Raw genomic sequence first — 20,435 nt, forward strand, 5'->3', positions numbered from 1 at the left:
CATTGCTTTCGGCCGCGGACACAGCCTCCTTCAGGGTTTCCACCTCATTCGTGGCCCCTGCAGTACCCACGTTATCCTTGTTATTTTTTTCGCAACCTAAATCCTTTTTCTGTAAGGTAAAAATTCAAAGTGGTGTTACTCACCTTCTTTGTCCTCGAGCTGCTTCTTGGCACGGCCGAGCTCTTGCTCGGACTGCTCTAGCTCCTGCTTTAAAGCACCGACCTCCATAGTCAGTGCGGCAGAGGTCAGCAGCGCAGCCTGCAAACCCATATTGACATAATTTTTAGCAACCCTGCGTATATCTTTTTTAAGATCCTCAGTCCGTCTTTTCTTTTCGAACACCGGACCGAGCATCAGGGGCTACTATCTATGCGGTATTACATTTAATATTTTTAATTTCTTACCTCAAAGCCTGATAGAAGGCTACTGCAGGCTTCGGTCAGCCCGCTCTTGGCGAGCTGTACCTTCTGAATCACCGCACTCATAATAGTGTGGTGTTCTTCCTCGATGGAAGCGCCTCTGAGCGCCTCCAACAAGTTGTCCGGCGCCTTCGGTTGGACGGAGGCCGCCGGTGTCACGGTCTTGCCCTTCTTACGAAGGGGCCGCCGGTCGGACTCCGGAACCACTGCGGGTTCCGGCGTGGAGTCCGGTGCAAAGTCCGGGAGGCTGCCTTGTGGCACCTCCGGAGCCTCCTCCTGATGGGTCCCTTCTCAGGATCCCACCCTGGCGTCCTCAGCATCGCGAGGGGTGGAGGCAGTCGGGATGGAGTCTACATCCAACGGAGCCAACGACCCGCTCGATGAAGCGGGGAGATCATCATCGGCCGGACTACAGCTTGCGGCATTAGAAGGACACTATGTGACACAAAAGAGAAATTATAAATCATTCAGAAATCCAGATACTTACGATCTTGCCGGAGGCCTGGCCCTTGAAGGCCACTCTTTGTTGCCAACGTTGGCGTTGGCGGAGCTATCTGGGGGAATAGTCATTCCCCTCTTGGACCCTTCGACCTCCCCTGTAGGGGAAGTCTTCCTCTTCCTCTCTCCTTCTTCCGGGAGAGAGTCCTCTTTCTCCTCCTCGTCTTCAGGGGAGGAGTCCGCCTCGGAGTCGTCGGACACCTGAAAACAGGAACTCTTTCGAGTACCCGTGGCCTCCTTCTTGGCCTTCTTCTCCGGCACCACATGCGGTGCCGGAACCAGCAGCCCTGCTAGACGGGCGTCTACTGGGTTTTCTGGCATAGGAGCCGGACAGATGATCTGCTCCGCTTTCCTCATCCAGTCCTGTCAAAGGAAAAGGGAAATTGAAACCCGCATAGAGTCAAACTATGAATAGCAAGTGTCCTGTAAAGGGGTAGAATCTCTTACCTCGTCAGCTTGACGCTGCGAGCGAAATCCGCGATCTTCAGTGGCGGATGCGGGGGCTTCGGCGCCCTTGAAGAGCACTTTCCAGGCATCTTCGTACCTGGTGTCGAAGAGCCTGTTTAAGGTCTGGTGCTGTGCCGGATTGAACTCCCACAATTTAAATGCCCGTTCTTGGCATGGGAGAATCCGGCGGATGAGCATGACTTGGACCACGTTTACAAGTTTGAGCTTCTTGTTCACCAGCCTCTGGATACAGGCTTGGAGTCCGGTCAGCTCCTCTGAATCACCCCAGGTCAGGCCACTCTCCTTCCAAGAGGTGATCCGCATGGGGATCCCAGATCTAAATTCGGGGGCCGCCACCCATTTTAGGGTCACGCGGCTCGGTGATGTAGAACCACCCCGATTTCCATCCCTTGATGGTTTCCATGAAGGCACCCTCGAGCCAGACGACGTTGGGTATCTTACCCAACATGGCGCCTCCGCACTCCGCCTGAGTGCCCTTCACCACCTTCGGCTTGACATTGAAGGTCTTGAGCCACAAGCCGAAGTGAGGCTGGATGCAGAGGAAGGCCTCGCACACGACGATAAACGCCGAGATGTTGAGGATGAAGTTTGGCGCCAGATCGTGGAAATCCAGGCCGTAATAGTACATGAGCCCCCGGACAAAGGGATGCAATGGGAAGCCTAGCCCGCGGAGGAAGTGGGGAAGGAATATGACCCTCTCATGGGGCCTGGGGGTGGGGATGAGCTGCCCCTCGTCGGGCAGCCGGTGCGCGATGTCGCCGGATAGATATCCGGTGCTGCGCAGTCTTACGATGTGCCCCTCCGTAATGGAGGAGGTCATCCACTTGCCTCCTGCTCCGGACATGACTAGAGAAGGTTGAGACGAGATGTGCGGGCTTGGGCGCTGGATCTCGAGTGCGCGGAGATGGATAAGCAAAGGAGGAAGAAGGCGTAGGTGAAAGGGTGGATCCTTATCCCCTTATATATGGGCGGACGAAAACTATGCGTCCCCACCAGCCTGGTAAAACTCGCTTATCTCCCAAGCACCACCATCAAGGGCGCGGTTGGGTTACCCACGTCCGTATTGATGAGAATCCCGGAATAAGTGGAACACGATCTCTGCTTCGACAAGATGTGCCAAGGAAACCGCTTCGCTAAACGCGCTGAGGTGGTATAGTAAAAAATGATTCAAGTAAAGGCTTGGTAGTGGTGTGACGTCATGCCACAAAATATGTCAGCAGATTGAACCTGTGTACATATTATTCTCTCTATGGTGGAATGTGGAATTTATTTTGCAGAGCCGGACACTATCCTGGTGTTCACAATCTTCTATGAATTATTCGGAGGAGGAACCCGCCTTGCAATGCCGAGCAATATGCACGCCGGACTCATCGTCATAGAAGCCTGGTTCAGGAGCTACTGAGGGAGTCCTGGACTAGGGGGTGTCCGGATAGCCGGACTATCATCGTCAGCCGGACTCCAAGACTATGAAGATACAAGATTGTAGACTTTGTCCCGTGTCCGGATGGGACTTTACTTGGCGTGGAAGGCAAGCTTGGCGATACGGATATGTAGATCTCCTACCATTGTAACCGACTCTATGTAACCCTAGCCCTCTCCGTTGTCTATATAAACCGGATGGCTTTAGTCCGTAGGACACAACAACCATTACAACAATCATACCATAGGCTAGCTTCTAGGGTTTAGCCTCCTTGATCTCGTGGTAGATCTACTCTTGTAATACCCACATTATGAATATCAATCGAGCAGGACGTAGGGTTTTACCTCCATCAAGAGGGCCCGAACCTGGGTAAAACATCATGTCCCGTGTCTCCTGTTACCATCCGCCTAGACGCACAGTTCGGGACCCCCTACCCGAGATCCGCCGGTTTTGACACCGACACCGACTCTCTCTGGCAGCTTGCCGGCGGCCCTGGCCGAGGTCCTCTTGGCCTCTTTGAGCCATTGGGATGCATACCGGCCACGGTGCCTTCTGACGCCACCCTTTTCCCCTTTGGGTGAGGGAGCTCTTCCACATCGTTCACCTCCACGTGGCCGTCATGGGCGGCAGAGGTGTAGATCTCCTCGGACCAGGTGAACAAAGTCTCTCATGTCATAGCACTTAGCTTGGCCCTCTGGGACTTCGTCCCTTTGGGGATCACCACGTGTGGCTCCAATGTTAGGAGCGCCGCCAGCAGAGTAGCCTGTTATTCTTCTGGTAGTGGGGCGGAGCACCGCACACCCACTACCCAGGCCAGCCACTTCTACAGGAGCGTCAAGCATAATGATTTGTTAAAATCTACTCCTCGGAGGACAGAAATAATAACTTGTGGGTAAAATCCCTTACCAGGGGGGCTTCATAGCCGTCCCTCGAGGTCGCGGTCCTTGAATTTCTTGGGGATCTTGTCCTTGGCCAGCTTCATGAACTTGGTCCACATGGTGGCCAAGGTGGAGCGGAAGAAGGCATTGAGGGGGCCCAAGTCCTCGGGCCTTTGTGCCCACATCGGGGTGGCCCAAAGTTGGAGAGGGAGCATGCAGTGGTTGAGCATGACATTGATGACATCTGCAAGCTCGAGGTGGAGCTCGATGACCCTATTTACCAAGGTCTCTACCTCCTTTTGGTTTCCCTAGGGGACTCCCTTTTCCTTCCAGGACTTGAGCTTCTTGGGAGGCTCGGACGAGAATGCTGGGACTCCGGCTTGGCCAGGGGAAAGCGGTTCGGTGATGTAGAACCACTCCCACTACCATTCCTTCACCGTTTTGATGAAGGTGCACCTGAACCATTCGGCCCCTTGGTTTTTGCTGATCATGGCCCCACTAGACCCTGCGAGGTCGGAGCCACTAGACTTTGGCTTGATCCCGAAGATCTTCAGCCACGGGTCAAAGTGTGGCTCGCAGCGGAGGAAGGCCTCACAGACGGTGACGAAGGCAGCAAGATGGAGGATGGAGTTCGGCGACAGGTGGTGAAAATCAAGCCTGTAGTAGTACATGATCCCATGCATAAAGGGGTGCAGCTGGAACCTGGTATGTCTCCAACGTATCTATAATTTTTTATTGTTCCATGCTATTATATTACCCCTTTTGGATGTTTATGGGCTTTATTTTACACATTTATATCATTTTTGGGACTAACCTACTAACCGGAGGCCCAGCACGTATTGCTATTTTTTTTGCCTATTTCAGTATTTCGAAGAAAAGGAATATCAAACGGAGTCCAAATGGAATGAAACCTTTGGGAGCGTGATTTTTGGAACGAACGTGATCCAGAGGACTTAGAGTGCAAGCCAAGAAGCAGACGAGGCGGCCACGAGGGTGGAGGGCGCGCCCACCCCCCACCCCCCCTGGGCGCGCCCCCTATCTCGTGGGCCCCTCGGGCGGCCACCGACCAACTTCTTCCTCCTATATATACCCACGTACCCTGAAAACATCCAGGGAGCCAACGAAAAACAATTTCCACCGCCGTAACCTTCTGTATCCGCGAGATCCCATCTTGGAGCCTTCGTTGGTGCTCCGCCGGAGGGGGAATCGACCATGGAGGGCTTCTACATCAACACCATAGCCCTTCCGATGAGTTGTGAGTAGTTTACCATGGACTTTCAGGTCCATAGTTATTAGCTAGATGGCTTCTTCTCTCTTTTTGGATCTCAATACCATGTTCTCCCCCTCTCTTGTGGAGATCTATTCGATGTAACTCTTTTTGCGGTGTGTTTGTCGAGATCCGATGAATTGTGGGTTTATGATCAAGTTTATCTATGAGAAATATTTGAATCTCCTATGAATTCTTTTATGTATGATGAGTTATCTTTGCAAGTCTCTTCGAATTATCAGTTTGGTTTGGCCTACTAGATTGATCTTTCTTGCAATGGGAGAAGTGCTAGCTTTGGGTTCAATCTTGCGGTGTCCTTACCCAGTGACAGAAAGGGTTGCAAGGCACGTATTGTATTGTTGCCATCGAGGATAAAAAGATGGGGTTTATATCATATTGCTTGAGTTTATCCCTCTACATCATGTCATCTTGCTTAATGCATTACTCTGTTCTTTATGAACTTAATACTCTAGATGCAGGCAGGAGTCGGTCGATGTGTGGAGTAATAGTAGTAGATGCAGGCAGGAGTCGGTCTACTTGTTGCGGACGTGATGCCTATATACATGATCATGCCTAGATAATCTCATAATTATTCGCTTTTCTATCAATTGCTCGACAGTAATTTGTTATCATGCTATCTCTATCAGATCTCACTTTCGCAAGTGGCCATGAAGGGATTGACAACCCCTTTATTGCGTTGGTTGCGAGTTCTTTGTTTGTTTGTGTAGGTGCGTGGGAATTTTGAGGAGCCTCCTACTGGATTGATACCTTGGTTCTCAAAAACTGAGGGAAATACTTACGCTACTATTGCTGCATCACCCTTTCCTCTTCAAGGAAAACCAACGCAAGCTCAAGACGTAGCAGAACCCCATCCCCCTAATGAAGTAGGGGACAAAAACCACCCAGCATCGGGAGCGGGCACTTGCTTGTCAGCGACAGGAGCACGAGCGGCGATGTCACTAGACAAGTATCCCACGTCGCACAGCTCCTGGGCGGTCTCCTCAGTCATGATGGAGCCACCCCCAATGTCCTTGGAGGGTCTCAGCCATGGTTGGCGGAGGAGGATGGACCTGCTGGAGAGAGAGGATGCAGGATCGGATTTGAGCGTTGGAGTTAGACAAAGTAGTAAGATGGGGAGAATGGGATCATGGTCAGTTGTGTTGTCCTCCTCTTTGCACTTATAGGCCTGTGAAAGGCCAAGAGTCCCCCTTGCTGCGCCGATAAACTTTCCACTCCCATCAAAGATTCCATTGAGCATAGGGGGGAAGCAAAATCTTGATGATATCCCTGATAAAACAGGCACGATCTCTGCTTCGAAGGGCATGCCGGTAAAGGTTTGCCTCGGGCCGCGATTTGAGGGAAGCAGTAATTACTCGACCTGCATGCGGTGGGTTGTTTTGATAAAGTTGTCAAACTACATGGAACCGTTCATACCGAGGTGTTTGGCATTCAAGGCTAAGTTCTCTAGCCTCTTCGGGAAAAGGGAATAGGCTCGGTCGGGCTTCAGCTGGCATCGCTCCTTTGAAGGAGTGGTTCGAGAATTGCAAGGAGGAACTCGTCTGGCAAGCCAAGGACTTTGGGTCCAAAGTTTTTACAAGAGGATCGTCCTCGGCATAGAAGACTAGTTCGAGGGCTACTGACAGTGTCCTAGATAAGGGGGTACTAACCCAGCTGGCCCATTCTCCTCGGGTTGGGCCAGCAAGCCACCATTCGTGATCAATATGGACTCCGGAAGCCCTACGCGGGAGGCGTGATCAAGACTGCTTCCCCCGAACACTTGACGTATACTCCAAGATCTCTGTCGCTGCCTAGCTCATAGCTACCAACCTTGTAACCCTAGGTACCCTCCCTTGCATGTATATAAGCCATAGGGTTTAGCCCGTAGAGGGGATATCAACACAAAATCATTCACCTAGCCCTAGAGTTAGACCAAACATTACGATCTCGAGGTAGATCAGCTTTGTACTTGATACATCTCCATTGATATAAACAAGAGTAGGACGTAGGGTTTTACCTCCATCAAGAGGGCCTGAACCCTGCGTAAACACCCTCTCCTTAGTCCATGTTACCCTTGATCTGAGATCCACAGCTCGGGACCCCCTACCCCGAGGTCTGCTGGTTTTGACACTGACAAGGGGCCTATGAGGACGGGGTGGTGGAAGACTGGGATCCCACCCAGTCTGGCAACTACCATCAGCAGCAGTCCTACACCTAGATGGGCATGGACACACATCAACAACAGCATTGGGCTGCCGGACAGCAGCAGCCGAAGGGGAGGAGGAGAAGGAGGGGGAGGGGAGGACGGCGAGGATGATGATCCGGCTGATAAAGCCGATGATCCGAAGAAGGGTAGTGGAGAAGCTTCAACATGCGGGAGGACGAGCTATTGTGTGATGCATGGTTGTCCACTAGCTTTGATCCTCTCCATGGCACAGAGCAAAAGGGCACAACCTTTTGCAACAATGTTCACATATAGTTCCATGAACACAAGCATTTCGCGCACTACTCTGATGTGGTCATCCGCAACTGTGAATGGAAGTCCCTCAACCATCGATGGTACACCATCCAAGAGGCGGTGTCCAAGTATTGTGGGCACTTGAAGCATCTCACTGCACGGTAGCCTAGCGGTGCACAAATCACCGAGCAAGTAAGTTCATCACTAGGCGGACATGCATTCTTTTGTTGCTCACTTGCTGGATATGCATTATTTTGTTGATCACTAGCCGGACATGCATTTGTTTTGTTGCTCACTAGTCGGATATGCATTATTTTGTAGCCTTCTCGTGCTTGTTTGGTGTACAAGAAGTTGGAGAAGAAAATTTTCACCATCATGCTTTGTTGGTTGAAGTTGAATGGGCAACCGAAGTGGAAGATTTTCATAGCCAAGACCGTGCCCAAGCCAACAAGGAAGAAACCGATGACCCTACCAGCCCAACCCAAGAACCGCCGAAGAAGGTTAAAAGAATTTACGGGGGAAGAAGTGGGAGGAGGAGAGGGTGAAGCAAGAATGTGCGGAAATTATCGGGTTGCTGTTGGAGGAAATTTGGAGGTCGATGTTGGAGAAGCCCTTAAGGCACCCTATCTGGTTTGCGTGTGTCCGTTTAGGCCCAAACAGACAGATCCCACGTCCCAACGCGCGGCCCCATCCGCAAATATTGTCCGTTTCGCATTTGGGCCACCCCATTTCCAGAGAAAACTTGCTTCTCCTTCGGTCGCCACTGCTCCACCAGGTTTGCATTGCCCGCACCACCTAATATGTCCTGCGTTTAACATCGCTCCGCCAGTGACCCCGCAGCACAATAGTTCGTACATGTCCGCTGACATCTGCCGGTGCTATTGGAGGCGGCGAGTCCACTCCCGTGGGGAGATGCCCACCTCCCCAACAATTGGCATCTCTTCGCAGCTCAGGTGCCAATCCCATCGATGCTGGTGAGCGATCGCACCCCCCGCGAGGATATCGACCGATGCCACACCCGCCTGCCACCAGATCTACTCTACGACCGCATGTACGCCATTGATTCGCCGATGTGGGATACGTGGCTCCTGTTGGGGAACGTAGCAGAAATTCAAAATTTTCCTACGTGTCACCAAGATCTATCTATGGAGAAACCAGCAACGAGGGAAACGAGAGTGCATCTACATACCCTCGTAGATCGCTAAGCGGAAGCGTTCAAGAGAACGGGGTTGAAGGAGTCGTACGCGTCGTGATCCAAATCACCGGAGATCCTAGTGCCAAACGGACCGCACCTCCACGTTCAACACACGTACAGCCCGGTGACGTCTCCCATGCCTTGATCCAGCAAGGAGAGAGGGATAGGTTGAGGAAGATTCCATCCAGCAGCAGCACAACGGCGTGGTGGTGGTGGAGGAGCGTGGCAATCCTGCAGGGCTTCGCCAAGCACCGCGGGAGAGGAGGAGGACTTCGGAGAGGGGGAGGGCTGCGCCAGAACTTGTGGTGTGGTTGCCCTCCCACCCCCCACATATATATAGGGGCAAGGGAGAGGGGGGCCGGCCCCCTCAGATCCAATCTGAGGAGGGGGCGGCGGCCAAAGGGGGGAGGAGTGCCTCCCAAGTCAAGTGGAGGCCCTCCCCCTTAGGGTTTTCCCCTTCCCATGCGCATGGGCCTTGGGGGGCTGGTGCCCCTAGCCCATTAAGGCTAGGGCGCCCCCCCCCCCTACAGCCCATACTGCTGTATTGGACGTGGTGGAACAATTTCCGGACCTCCGGACCCCTCTGGAATCCTCCGGAACCTTCTGGAAGCTTCCCGGTACAATACAGGAAAAACCCGAACTTTTCCCGGAACCCGAACAACAACTTTCCATATATAAATCTTTACCTCCGGACCATTCCAGAACTCCTCGTGATGTCCGGGATCTCATCCGGGACTCCGAACAACATTCGGTAACCACATACAAACTTCCTTTATAACCCTAGCATCATCGAACCTTAAGTGTGTAGACCCTACGGGTTCGGGAACCATGCAGACATGACCGAGACGTTCTCCGGTCAATAACCAACAGCGGGATCTGGATACCCATGTTGGCTCCCACATGTTCCACGATGATCTCATCGGATGAACCACGATGTCAAGGACTCAATCGATCCCGTATACAATTCCCTTTGTCTAGTGGTATAGTACTTGCCCGAGATTCGATCGTCGGTATACCGATACCTTGTTCAATCTTGTTACCGGCAAGTCTCTTTACTCGTTCCGTAACACATCATCCCGCGATCAACTCTTTGATCACATTGTGCACATTATGATGATGTCCTACCGAGTGGGCCCAGAGATACCCCTCCGTTTACACGGAGTGACAAATCCCAGTCTCGATTCGTGCCAACCCAACAGACACTTTCGGAGATACCTGTAGTGCATCTTTATAGCCACCCAGTTACATTGTGACATTTGGTACACCCAAAGCATTCCTACGGTATCCGGGAGTTGCACAATCTCATGGTCTAAGGAAATGATACTTGACATTAGAAAAGCTTTAGCATACGAACTACGATCTTTGTGCTAGGCTTAGGATTGGGTCTTGTCCATCACATCATTCTCCTAATGATGTGATCCTGTTATCAATGACATCCAATGTCCATGGTCAGGAAACCGTAACCATCTATTGATCAACGAGCTAGTCAACTAGAGGCTTACTAGGGACTTGGTGTTGTCTATGTATCCACACATGTATCTGAGTTTCCTATCAATACAATTATAGCATGGATAATAAACGATTATCATGAACAAAGAAATATAATAATAACTAATTTATTATTGCCTCTAGGGAATATTTCCAATAGTCTCCCACTTGCACTAGAGTCAATAATCTAGTTCACATCGCCATGTGATTAACAATCACAGGTCACATCACCATGTGACCAACATCCAAAGAGTTTACTAGTGTCACTAAACTAGTTCACATCATCATGTGATTAAGACTCAATGAGTTCTTGGGTTTGATCATGTTTTGCTTGTGAGAGAGGTTTTAGTCAACGGGTCTGCAATATTCAGATCCGTATGTACTTCGCAATTCTCTATGTCATATTGTAAATGCTGCTTCCACGCTCCACTTGGAGCTATTCCAAATGGTTGCTCCACTATATGTATCCGTTTTGCTACTCCGAGTCATTCGGATAGGTGTCAAAGCTTGCATCAATGTAACCCTTTACGCCGAACTCTTTATCACTTCCATAATCGAGAAACATGTCCTTATTACTCCAAGGACAATTTTGACCGCTATCTGGTGATCCACTCCTTGATCACCTTTGTACCCTCTTGCCAGACATGTGGCAAGGCACACATCAGGTGCGGTACTTAGCATAGCATACTGTAGAGCCTATGTCTAAAGCATAGGGGACGACCTTCGTCCTTTCTCTCTCTTCTGCCGTGGTCGAGCTTTAAGTCTTAACTTCATACCTTACAACTCAGGCAAGAACTCCTTCTTTGACTGATCCATCTTGAAAACCTTCAAGATCATGTCAAGGTATGTGCTCATTTGAAAGTATTATTAAGCATTTTGATATATCTTATAGATCTTGACGCTTATTGTTCAAGTAGCCTAATCCAGGTTTTCCATTAAAAAACACTTTTCAAATAACCCTATATGCTTTCTAGAAATTCTACATCATTTCTGATCAACAATATGTTTACAACATATACTTATCAGAAATTCTATAGTGCTCCCACTCACTTCTTTGGAAATACAAGTTTCTCATAAACTTTGTATAAACCCAAAATCTTTGATCATCTCATCAAAGTGTACATTCCAACTCCGAGATGCTTACTCCAGTCCATGGAAGGATCGCTGGAGCTAGCATACGTTTTAGCATCCTTAGGATCGACAAAAACTTTCTGATTGTATCACATACAACCTTTCCTTACGAAAACTGTTAAGAAAACTCGTTTTGACATCCATCTGCCAGATTTCATAAATGCAGCTAATGCTAACATGATTCCGACGGACTTAAGCTTCGCTACGGATGAGAAAATCTCGTCGTAGTCAACTCCTTGAACTTGTGAACAACTCTTCGCCACCAGTCGAGCTTCACAGACGGTGACATTACCGTCCACGTCCGTCTTCTTCTTAAAGATCCATTTATCTCAATGGCTTGCCGATCATCGGGCAAGTCCACCAAAGTCCATGCTTTGTTCTGATACATGGATCCTATCTCGGATTTCATGGTTTCTAACCATTTGTCGGAATTTTGGGCCCACCATCGCTTCTCCATAGCTCGTAGGTTCATTGTTGTCTAGCAACATGACCTTCAAGACAGGATTACTGTACCACTCTGAAGTAGTACGCATCCTTGTCACCCTACGAGGTACGGTAGTGACTTGATCTGAAGCTTCATGATCACTATTATAAGCTTCCACGTCAATTGGTGTAGGTGCCACAGGAACAACTTCATGTGCCCTACTACACACTGGTTGAAGTGATGGTTCAATAACCTCATCAAGTCTCCACCATCCTCCCACTCAATTTTCGAGACAAACCTTTCCTCGAGAAAGGACCCGATTCAAGAAACAATCCTTATTGCTTTCAGATCTGAATTAGGAGGTATACCCAACTGTTTTTGGGTGTCCTATGAAGATGCATTTTATCCGCTTTGGGTTCGAGCTTATCAACCTGAAACCTTTTTCACATAAGCGTCGCAGCCCCAAACTTTTAAGAAATGATAGCTTAGGTTTCTCTAAACCATAGTTCATACGGTGTCATCTCAACGGAATTACGTGGTGCCCTATTTAAAGTGAATGTGGTTGTATCTAATGCCTAACCCATAAACGATAGTGGTAATTCGATAAGAGACATCATGGTATGCACCATATCCAATAGGGTGCAGTTATGATGTTCAGACACACCATCACACTATGGTGTTCCAGGCGATATTGGTTGTGAAACAATCTCCATAATGTCTTAATTCTGTGCCAAACTCGTAACTCAGATACTCATCTCTATGATCATATCATAGACATTTTATCCTCTTGTCACAATGACCTTCAACTTCACTCTGAAATTACTTGAACCATTCAATAATTCAGACTTGTGTTTCATCAAGTAAATATACTCAGTATCTACTCGAATCATCCGTGAAGTAAGAACATAACGATATCCACTGCGTGCCTTAGCACTTATTGGACTGCACACATCAAAATGTATTACTTCCAACAAGTTGCTATCTTGTTCCATCTTACTGAAAACGAGGCTTTTCAGTCATCTTGCCCATGTGGTATGATTTGCATATCTCAAGTGATTCAAAATCAAGTGAGTCCAGATGATCCATCTGCATGGAGTTTCTTCATGCGTATACCCCAATAGACATGGTTCGCATGTCTCAAACTTTTCAAAAATGAGTGAGTCCAAAGATCCATCAACATGGAGCTTCTTCATGCATTTTATACCAATATGACTTACATGGCAGTGCCACAAGTAAGTGGAACTATCATTACTATCTTATATCTTTTGGCATGAAAATGTGTATCACTACGATCGAGATTCAATAAACCATTCCTTTAGGTGCAAGACCATTGAAGGTATTATTCAAATAAATAGAGTAACCATTATTCTCCTTAAATGAATAATCATATTGCGATAGACATAACCCAATCATGTCTATGCTCAACGCAAACACCAAATGACAATTATTCAGGTTTTAATACTAATCTTGATGGTAGAGGGAGCGTGCGATGTTTGATCACATCAAACTTGGAAACACTTCCAACACATATCGTCAGCTCACCTTTAGCTAGTCTCCCCTTATTCCGTAGCTCTTTTATTTCGAGTTACTAACACTTAGCAACTGAACCGGTATCTTAATACCCTGGTGCTACTAGGAGTACTAGTAAAGTACACATTAACATAATATATATCCAATATACTTCTATCGACCTTGCCTGCCTTCTCATCTACCAAGTATCTAGGGTAATTCTTCTCCAGTGGTTGTTCCCCTTATTACAGAAGCACTTAGTCTCGGGTTTGGGTTCAACCTTGGGTTTTCACTAGAGCAGCAACTGTTTTGCCGTTTCATGAAGTATCCCTTCTTGCCCTTGCCCTTCTTGAAACTAGTGGTTTTACCAACCATCAAGAATTGATGCTCCTTCTTGATTTCTACTTTCGTGGTGTCAAACATCGCGAATACCTCAAGGATCATCATATCTATCCCTGATATGTTATAGTTCATCATGAAGCTCTAGCATCTTGGTGGCAATGACTTAGGAGAAACATCACTATCTCATCTGGAAGATCAACTCCCACTCGATTCAAGTGATTGTTGCACTCAGACAATCTGAGCACAAGCTCAACGATTGAGCTTTTCTCCCTTAGTTTGCAGGCTAAGAAAATCGTCGGAGGTCTCATACCTCTTGACGTGGGCACGAGCCTGAAATCCCAATTTCAGCCCTCGAAACATCTCATATGTTCCGCGATGTTTCAAAAACGTCTTTGGTGCCTCTACTCTAAACCATTTTAACTGAACTATTACGGAGTTATCAAAACGTGTATGTCCGATGTTCGCAACATCCACAGATGACGTTTGGGGTTCAGCTCACTGAGCGGTGCATTAAGGACATAAGCATTCTACTGTCCGCATAATCGCTACTGTCAACTTTCAACTATATTTTCTCTAGGAACATATCTAAACAGTGGAACTGAAGCGCGAGCTTACGACATAATTTGCAAAAGATCTTTTGACTATGTTCAGGATAATTAAGTTCGTCTTATGAACTCCCACTCAGATAGACATCCCTCTAGTCATCTAAGTGATTACATGATCCGAGTCAACTAGGCCGTGTCCGATCATCATGTGAGACGGACTAGTCATCATCGGTGAACATCTTCATGTTGATCGTATCTACTATACGACTCATGCTCGACCTTTCGGTCTCTTGTGTTCCGAGGCCATGTCTGTACATGCTAAGCTCGTCAAGTCAACCTAAGTGTTTCGCGTGTGTAAATCTGGCTTACACCCGTTGTATGTGAACGTAAGGATCTATCACACCCGATCATCACGTGGTGCTTCGAAACGATGAACTTTCGCAACAGTGCACAGTTAGGGGGGACACCTTCTTGAAATTTTAATGAGGGATCATCTTATTTACTACCGTCGTTCTAAGAAAATAAGATGCATAAACATGATAAACATCACATGCAATCAAAAAGTGACATGATATGGCCAATATCATTTTGCTCCTTTTGATCTCCATCTTCGGGGCTCCATGATCATCATCGTCACCGGCATGACACCATAATCTCCATCATCATGATCTCCATCATCGTGTCTCCATGAAGTTGTCTCGCCAACTTATTACTTCTACTACTATGGCTACCGGTTAGCAATAGAGTAAAGTAATTACATGGCGTTGTTCAATGACACGCAGGTCATACAATAAATAAAGACAACTCCTATGGCTCCTGCCGGTTGTCATACTCATCGACATGCAAGTCGTGATTCCTATTACAAGAACATGATCAATCTCATACATCACATATCATTCATCAAATTCTTCTTGGCCATATCACATCACATAGCATACCCTGCAAAAACAAGTTAGACGTCCTCTAATTATTGTTTGCATGTTTTACGTGGCTGCTATGGGTTTCTAGCAAGAACGTTTCTTACCTACGCAAAACCACAACGTGATATGCCAATTGCTATTTACCCTTCATAAGGACCCTTTTCATCGAATCCGTTCCGACTAAAGTGGGAGAGACTGGCACCCGCTAGCCACCTTATGCACCAAGTGCATGTCAGTCGGTGGAACCTATCTCACGTAAGAGTACGTGTAAGGTCGGTCCGGGCCGCTTCATCCCACAATACCGTCGAAACAAGATTGGACTAGTAACCGTAAGCATATTGAAAAAAATCAACGCCCACAACTACTTTGTGTTCTACTCGTGCAAAGAATCTACGCAATAGACCTAGCTCATGATGCCACTGTTGGGGAACGTAGCAGAAATTCAAAATTTTCCTACGTGTCACCAAGATCTATCTATGGAGAAAGCAGCAATGAGGGAAACGAGAGTGCATCTACATACCCTTGTAGATCTCTAAGCGGAAGCGTTCAAGAGAACGGGGTTGAAGGAGTCGTACTCGTCGTGATCCAAATCACCGGAGATCCTAGTGCCGAACGGACGGCACCTCCGCGTTCAACACACGTACAGCCCGGTGACGTCTCCCATGCCTTGATCCAGCAAGGAGAGAGGGAGAGGTTGAGGAAGACTCCATCCAGCAGCAGCACAACGGCGTGGTGGTGGTGCAGGAGCATGGCAATCCTGCAGGGCTTCGCCAAGCACCGCGGGAGAGGAGGAGGACTTGGGAGAGGGGGAGGGCTGCGCCAGAACTTGTGGTGAGGCTGCCCTCCCACCCCCCACATATATACAGGGCCAAGGAAGAGGGGGGCCAGCCCCCTCAGATCCAATCTGAGGAGGGGGCAGCGGCCAAAGGAGGGAGGAGTGCCTCCCAAGTCAAGTGGAGGCCCTCCCCCTTAGGGTTTTCCCCTTCCCATGCGCATGGGCCTTGGGAGGGCTGGTGCCCCTGGCCCATTAAGTCTAGGGCGCCCCCCTACGGCCCATACTGCTGTATTGGACGTGGTGGAACAATTTCCGGACCTCCGGACCCCTTCGGAATCCTCCAGAACCTTCTGGAAGCTTCCCGGTACAATACCGGAAAAACCCGAACTTTTCCCGGAACCCAAACAACAACTTTCCATATATAAATCTTTACCTTCGGACCATTCCGGAACTCCTCGTGACGTCCGAGATCTCATCCGGGACTCCGAACAACATTCGGTAACCACATACAAACTTCCTTTATAACCCTAGCGTCATCGAACCTTAAGTGTGTAGACCCTACGGGTTCGGGAACCATGCAGACATGACCGAGACGTTCTCCGGTCAATAACCAACAACGGGATCTGGATACCCATGTTGGCTCCCACATGTTCCACGATGATCTCATCAGATGAACCACGATGTCAAGGACTCAATCGATCCCGTATACAATTCCCTTTGTCTAGTGGTATAGTACTTGCCCGAGATTCGATCGTCGGTATACCGATACCTTGTTCAATCTCGTTACCGGCAAGTCTCTTTACTCGTTCCGCAACACATCATCCCGCGATCAACTCTTTGATCACATTGTGCACATTATGATGATGTCCTGCCGAGTGGGCCCAGAGATACCTCTCCGTTTACACGGAGTGACAAATCCCAGTCTCGATTCGTGCCAACCCAACAGACACTTTCGGAGATACCTGTAGTGCACCTTTATAGCCACCCAGTTATGTTGTGACGTTTGGTACACCCAAAGCATTCCTACGGTATCCGGGAGTTCCACAATCTCATGGTCTAAGGAAATGATACTTGACATTAGAAAAGCTTTAGCATACGAACTACGATCTTTGTGCTAGGCTTAGGATTGGGTCTTGTCCATCACATCATTCTCCTAATGATGTGATCCTGTTATCAATGACATCCAATGTACATGGTCAGGAAACCGTAACCATCTATTGATCAACGAGCTAGTCAACTAGAGGCTTACTAGGGACTTGGTGTTGTCTATGTATCCACACATGTATCTGAGTTTCCTATCAATACAATTATAGCATGGATAATAAACGATTATCATGAACAAGGAAATATAATAATAACTAATTTATTATTGCCTCTAGGGCATATTTCCAACAGCTCCATGACGAGCACGACCTGCGGCGACAATCCTTTTTTGTCGGTCATCCTCCGAGCCCACGCCGCGCACGTCCTGCTCATGCTGAGAGCCCGCCCCAAATGCGTGGGTGTAGGCATGTGTGTGCGGCCTCACACTGGCGCCATCTCTATCCCCGTCCCCGCCACCGTCACCTCCGATGACCAAGGAGGAGGCCGAGCTCATCAGCCGGCTCATGGAGGACTCCATGAGCACCTACGACGAGCGCCAATGGGTGGGCCTCGAAACCCAGTTGTCCCTCTCTGCGGACGGCGACGTCGCCATCCTAGAGCTGGAAATGGCCGTCAAGGAGGAGGTACTGGAGGAGGTGCTTGGTGGGCCAGCGGTGGAGCTAGTTGTCCATGGCGCCGAAGATGGCCGACGCGGTGGGTGCCAGGCCATTGTCAGCCACGCCGCCATGGTCACTAGAGTAAGAGAAGGAGCCACAAGGATGAGGTGGTGCAGGTTCCTCCAGCCTGGCACGGGCCACCGGCCCACCTCTCGTAGCCTCCACCATACGCTGACCTCACCATGGACAACGATGAGGATGGCGGCGCATGAAGACGAGGCAACATCCAAGACGACATGGTGGCCGAAAGCATCCAAGACGACCACGGCAGCAACGTCTATCTATCTTTTTTTTAATTTTTAAGTTTAAGTTATGTTTAAATGATCCCCCGGGACTAGTGTGAACATTATGTCAATGTTTGTTTATGTTTTACGTGTGTTTTTAACATTTGCAGCCATTTTTTTTTTTGAAATGTTCGTATGCGATGAGGACAATATGGGATGCGGCCGCGTTGGGGGCAATGACCGGCGGACTGGCAAAAATGGACACGGACGTATGTTTTGCCGCCCCAAATAGACGAAATCCGGAAAAAAAGGGCGTTTGTTTGGGGTCGTGTGTTGGGGTTGCCCTTAGAGAAACACCAACGCGCCGACCAATTTTGTCTGCACGTATCTGCTTTGGTCAAAGCGGACACAAAAGTCGGCCCAACACGCAGACCCAAATGGACGTGCGTCCACTTTTCGTCCGCTAGGTGACCCATTCCTGGCCCAAATTTGTGCCTCATTTGCGTCAGCGCAGACACGAGGCGGACGCGCGTGACGCCCGCCTACTCCTTCCTCTGGCCCGCCAGTCGGTGGCACATAGGCCATTCTCTTCCTCCCATCGACAGCAAGCACCCGACCGCCCCACCCCGTCGCTGTCGCCGCCCAGTTTCGGTGCCCTCGCCAGCCGATCGCACCCACATACCTCCCCCACAGCACACCACCTTCCAACGTCGTCGCCTCCATCGCCAGGCTACCCCAGCTTCCCTCGATGTCGCCGCCTGCACCAGCTCGCCCCCGGCCAGCTCCTTTGACGATGACGTCACGCGCGTTTGAGACCGCCGCGTTCGTCGGTCGTCGCCAGGCCAGCTACCTGCTCCATGGGAGGTGTGCGGTTCTTCACCGGCCTGCTTCTTCAACGATGCCCGCAATCTATTCGACGGTTTGCCTACAAGGTACGAATGGACTCCGCTGACGCGTTCTTCTTCCATAATTTCATTTGCGACTCGGATGATTCTTCATTCGACGATGAGGAGGTGGTGGCTGCTGTGTTGGTCGTCCATGACCACCTTAGTAGGCAATGGTCGTTGTTTTGGGGCTCGATCCTGGGGCACACTCCTGCGTTGAATCGAAACCAAGAGAGCGGACATTTCCTTCTCTGGAATGACTACTTCGAGACACCCAACCCACTCTTCAAACATCACCTATTCCGACGTCATTTCCGTATGGCTAGGCATGTTTCAACCGTATCTGGGCGGGGGTGGTGGCATACAATAAGTATTTTGAGTGTAAGGAGGATGCCCTTGGAAAGATTGGCTTCTCCTCTTATTAGAAATGCACTGCAGCTATCCGGATGCTTGCATACGGAGTTCCCGGTGATCTCATTGATGAGTATGTCTGTATGAGTGAGTCCATGTATCTAGACTCCATGTAGAAGTTCTGCAAGGCTATGATAGCAATGTTTGACCCTGAGTACTTGAGAGAGCCAAATGTTGTCGATACAGGCCGCTTGTTCGCGATGAATGCCAGCAGGGGCTTTCCGTGGATTCTTGGTAGCGTAGATTGTATGCACTGGTAGTGGAAGAACTGTCCTTCTACTTGGCAGGGGCAGTATAGGGACCATGTCAAAGCTTTCTCTGTTATACTCTAGGCCGGGTCTCACAATGATATCGATGTGCTTCAACGATGTCCGGTGGTTGCAAAGCTTGCCGAAGGCAACTACCCGGAGGTGAATGTTAACATCAATGGCCACAACTACAACAAAGGATACTATCTAGCTGACAATATCTATCCTCAGTAGACTACTCTGGTGAAGACAATCTCCAACCCTATAGGAGAGAAGATGAACAGATTTACCCAAGCGGAAGAGAGTGCTAGGAAGGATGTGGAGCGTGTCTTCAGTGTTCTGCAATCTCGATGGGGCATTGTCCGGTATCCTGCTAGAACTTGGAGCACCAAGAAGTTGTGGGAGGTGATGACTGCTTGTGTGAGCATGCACAATATGATCGTAGAGGATGAGCGCCCGGAACGTATCTACGACCAAGGATTTCAGTTTCAGGGTGACGATGTTGTGCCTGAGCATGGATGAGCGACAACGTTTGCACAGTTCGCCCGATTTCATCATCAAATGTGTGATTGACAAACTCACATTCAGCATATGTGGGCTCACATTGGCAACCAATAGACGTATCTTTTTTTAAATGTATTTGAGAGAATTTAATTTTTATTTGGCTTGTAAACTATGATATATTTATTTGGCTCGTGAACTATGATATATTTGTTTGGTTGTGAAACTATGTAAAAATGTTCGCATTATGTTTGAAAAACACGGCAGTTCAGCCGCGAGGGCAAAAATGGGTCTGCATGTTGGACGTACGGCCGATGCAAACGTAAAATGGGGCGGACGACGAGCGGGCCGCCGCCGACCCAAACCGACAAAAAGCGGACAAAGCGTGCGTCTGTTTGGGTCGGCGCGTTGGAGTTTCTCTTGCTACCAAGGAGCAAAGCTTTGTGCGGCAGATAGCTTTAGAGTAAGTATAATAGGATGACCGAGCTGTAAGACTTTAAATATTATATTTTTAATGAGTTGGCGGAGAAAGAAGAGGAAAGAAAAGAGAATCGGGCTACACACTAACAACCGGCCGTAGCATGTGCTCCTAGAAACTTTGTGAGAGAAGGGATGGGTCATGAATCAACAAAATAGTATAAATTGATATGCATCTATTATACTTGCTGATTAT

The sequence above is a fragment of the Triticum dicoccoides genome, chromosome 2B (genome assembly GCF_002162155.2).
Source record: "Triticum dicoccoides isolate Atlit2015 ecotype Zavitan chromosome 2B, WEW_v2.0, whole genome shotgun sequence".
In the NCBI taxonomy this organism is placed as follows: domain Eukaryota; kingdom Viridiplantae; phylum Streptophyta; class Magnoliopsida; order Poales; family Poaceae; genus Triticum; species Triticum dicoccoides.